The sequence below is a fragment of the Panthera uncia genome, chromosome C2 (assembly GCF_023721935.1).
Source record: "Panthera uncia isolate 11264 chromosome C2, Puncia_PCG_1.0, whole genome shotgun sequence".
Taxonomy (NCBI): Eukaryota; Metazoa; Chordata; class Mammalia; order Carnivora; family Felidae; genus Panthera; species Panthera uncia.
Window position 1 is genome coordinate 1,901,024 of NC_064810.1, and position 4,351 is coordinate 1,905,374.

The 4,351-nt window shown below is 62.4% G+C and overlaps 1 protein-coding gene across 10 annotated transcripts in view; it reads right to left on the minus strand.

The window, feature by feature from the left end:
* Positions 1-4,351, minus strand: part of TRPM2 (transient receptor potential cation channel subfamily M member 2) — a 54,768-nt gene that overhangs the window by 43,786 nt on the left and 6,631 nt on the right. The window lies entirely within an intron of this gene.

Here is a 4,351-nt window from a genome sequence, read left to right on the forward strand (position 1 = left end):
GGTGGCTCGGGGGAAGGACATGGGGGGCCAGGTGGCTTGAGGGAGGACGCTGGGGGGCAGGTGGCTCAGGGGAGGACGCTGGGGGCCAGGTGGCTCGGGGGAGGATGCTGGGGGACAGGTGGCACAGGGAAGGATGTGGCGGGGGACAGGTAGCACAGGTGAAGGACGCTGGGGGGCAGGTGGCGCAGGGAAGGCCGCAGGGGGGCAGGTGGCACATGGGAAGGACGCTGGGGGGCAGCACAGGGGAAGGACGCTGGGGGGCAGGTGGCGCAGGGAAGGCCGCAGGGGGGCAGGTGGCACATGGGAAGGACGCTGGGGGGCAGGTGGCACGGGGAAGGATGCGGGGGGGCAGGTGGCTCGGGGGAGGACGCTGGGGGCCAGGTGGCACAAGGAAGGATGCAGAGGCCAGGTGGCACAGGGAAGGACGCGGGGCTGCCCCGCTCAGACGCTCGGGCTCTCCATTTCTCCACCGCTACAAGGGTAAAACAGTACATCCCCTGACCCCCAGCCTACAGAATGCCTTGAGGGTCTAAAGAGGTTCTAGAAATAACGTATAAAATTAGTGCCAAACAACTAAGCATGCAGAGCACCCAGGATGGGTTAAGACACCCATGGCCTGCCCTGCACCCAGGTGCTGCTGGGCTCCTCCCCGAGGGCTGTCCCTCCTTCTGCGTGTGGTGACCGCGGGGTCCCCCCAGTGCTCTGAGCACAAGCCCCACCCGTGGAGAGCTCAGAGTGCACCCTCTGACCTCCATCGACCCCTCAGGGAGACTCAGGCGCTTTCAGACCTGCAGGGATGGCAGGGTACACGTTATGTGTTGTGTGACCACCTCGATTTATGGTCAAAGGCAGGGAGGGGGGAGTCACCAGGACGAGCACCCAGCTCTTGTATCTTGGCCCAGCGCTGCCCCCAGGCTTTCTGTTCAGTCTCTAATGGCCTAAGACGGGTCACCTCCTTACCTCGTCTCTGAGCCACCCCCTCTGCTGAGATTAGATCTTAAATCTACGTGGCCGCCCAAGCTCTCCATCTGGGCTGCTCCGTGCAGTCTGGAGAGGCGCCTCGGTCTTACTAAGCATGCACGCCTCGTCCTGAAGACAGCTGCTGAAGCATCCGCTTCGGTCCCTGTGTTTTATGGATGAGGGTTCCAGGGACGAGAAAGAGCCAATATGTCTGTGACAGTACGGGGAAGGTCTGGGGTGGCGGTGGGGGGAAGGGAAACGAGTCAAATCTGGGCAGAGCTGAGCAAGACCCTCAGGACGTGGGACTAATTAGATTATGGGGATGTAGGGAGGTGGGGGGGTTCAGGTCTGAAAGGCGGTGGGGGAGACCCCAACGCCTTTGATGGAAATATGTAAGGTGTATAAATAAATCTGTTCCAAGGCTCCGTTCGTGACGGGGAGGACCTTCCCACCGTCTCCTCCTGGACCGCACTCTGCTCTCACAAGGGAGCATGCCCTCTCCATCCGCTGGAGGGACCCCTTGGATTGGTGAGATGGGGAACACCCTGTGCAGGACACAGTCCCTGCAGGCCTGGGACCACTGTCTCTGGAGGGGCTGCTCACTAGGCTGGGCTTTCAGAACGGTCTGCATTCCCCAACCCACTCATCCCAGACTGTGCAGAGGACACGATTTGTGCTCAACACCCACTTTCCCTGGGCATCTGGAATGTGGGGGGTGCTAGGCAGAGGTGCCGACGTCACCAGCCCGGGACTAACCCCGGGCGCTCAGCCCCTAACGGCTTCGCAGGACAGAAGCCCAGCACACAGCTGCATTCTTCCCTGCTGGCATGCCCCTGGGGAGGGAGACGGGGGACAGAGGTCGCAAGCCTGCACACGGGGTCTCGGACCCGCCCGTGTGTTTTCCCTGCTGAACCTGCTGGGTGTCCCTGCGCTGTGATCGCTGTCCTAGAACATGTACGGCGACCCCAAGGACCCCCAGAAACAAGTCTACACCGCCGTCTCTGACTCGAATCAGAACCCCATCTCTCTGGGGTCTGCCGGCCCCCGGGGAGCACCTTCCTTTGCTTTCCTTCTGGTTCCACGTGGGGAGCACAAGGGGGCCCATGAGCATCAGGGCTGTGGGCACACTGCCCATCTCCACGCCAGGCAGCCGGGACGGCCCCCGCCACCAGGATCCCGGCCTCTCCGCACACCCCGCTCTTGCCACGTGGGGTCCCAAATCTTTGAGAAGGAAAACAGGAGACAAGGAGAATGCCCTGTTCTTCCAGGAGGGAGCACCAGAAAACAATCTGCGGGCCACTGGTGCTTCCAGACAAAGACCCAGGAACCGGCCGCCCCCAGGACGTCCAACACGCCTGGTGAGTTCCCAGGCAGCAGATGACCAGAAGCGTCCACTCGGATGCACCTCGCCAAGCCCCCCGCCCTCCCTGTGCTTCCTGCCGTCCCTGGGCCTGGAGCCCTCCCCGGGACCTCCGGGCACCTGCTTCACCTCTCCAGCTATAAACCCCATCCCCGGCTTCCATCAGGCTCTGAAACATAATTTAGGAAAATGCTTTAGGTCGTAAGACACGGCTAATCAGGAAAACGGTACTTCATTCTAGTTGCTGTTAACCAATCACACGGTAAAAAAATATCTCTGGGTGCCCCCATCTTTCACACGGTACCCTACAAGAAAATGTCTCTGGGTGCCCCCACCTTTCCGGCCATCACTGGGTCCCGTGCTTCCCAACCCTCGATGTAACATCTGAGCCACACCCCCCTGTAGCAGCCCCTTGCGTCAAACCTGATGCTAGTAAACGTGCTCCTGGAAATTTCCAGAACCAAAGGCATCCTGAGCAGTATTTCTTCAAAGCAGGAAAGAGGCACTGAAGGAGTAGGAAGCCCCGTTTCAGCCTCAAATCCCAGCTGAGTCCCCCGGCCCTCGCTGACCCTTGTCAGCATCCTCCACTGGGTCTTAGCTCAGAGGAAAGAAGGGGCCCCGGGTCGGGTGGGTGGCGGCTCCGGGCCCCACGAGCCGGAGACCAGACTGCCGCATAAGCCTTCGGAACGACTTTGAAGCCAGCGAGTCCTGCACGGGGCGTCCGGGTGGCACTCATTCCCTCGGAGGCTATTTTCATAAGCTTCCTGTAAACTAACAAAGACTGGAAACCTCGACGCAAAACACTCTCTGTACGTCGTCAGAGCGAGCGGCGTGGCTGGGAAGCTCCGATGACGCGCCGAGTACGTTGGCACTCCCTGCCAAGCTGCCAGCTGGAACATGCTGGCAACCCTCTCTGGCTCAAGGGTCTGCTCCCAGGACGGAGAAATGAGGACGCGGCCCTGACGCGGAGCCACGCCGGAGGCGTGAACCCCAGCCCCTCAGTGACGACGCCGGGCAGATCGCAGGGCCCCGGGAACGGCCTCGTCGGCGGTGATCCCTCCTGCCCGAGCCGCGGCCTAATCTCTCTCCCTTCCCCACGCGGGCTCCTCCCCCCAAGTCATTCGACACGCGGGGGCTGGATGCTATTTGTCCACTGTGGGATGTGGAAGAGGGATTCTGCCGCCACGAAGCCACACGATCTCGGGGCGCGAGGGACTGGTAAAAAGACAGGTAGATGGAGCGTGGTGGGGAGAGAGGTTACTTCCCCGTGTGGTCAGGGAGGGCCGCACAGCAGAGCCGGCATCCGCCACAAGAGCTCAGTAGGCGACAAGGAAGGCGGAGGAGAAAGAGCGTGGCCGGTCGGTGGCACGGCACGACTCGGGCGCGGCTGGCAGGGAGGCGCTGACACAAATCATACTCCTCAAGGAACGCCGAGGACGGGCCACACCTCCCAGGAGGTTCCTCCAAAGCTGCCCGCAGCGCCCCCAAGCTCCCGGGCGGCCCTGCTGGGGAGCCAGCGGCCCAGGAGGGAAACGTCCAGCCGTGTGGAGGCGTAGAGGCCACCGCTGCCCACGGAGGTGGTCTTGGCAGCCACACCAGAGCCATAGGCCCCACAGGTAGGAGAGGCAATGGCGGGGGGGGGTGGGGGGGGGCCCGGTTCCTGAGGGTGAGGTGGCCCGGTCTGCATTTGGCACCGACCTCAGCGAGGGGCCCAGGCTGGGCGTTCTCCCTGAGTCCCCGTAGAGCCCCCACGGCACTGTGACACCCTCTACTCCAGAGGGAAATGAACATTCTAGAGGCATGCAACGTGGCACCCAAATGAGCACGTTCAAGTCCAAGTGCCCCTGCGGAGCGGTCCCCTTATGACCCTGGATGAGTCACCTAAGCTCTCCGCACCCCACCTGCAGGACGCGTGAGGCAAAGCTGCTCACCCACAGCCAGCTGGACGGGCACGTGGGGCTGCCGCAAGCGTCCGAGGCCACGTGGACTGGGCCCACTGAGGCCACACAGACACACAGACAAGGGACTGTG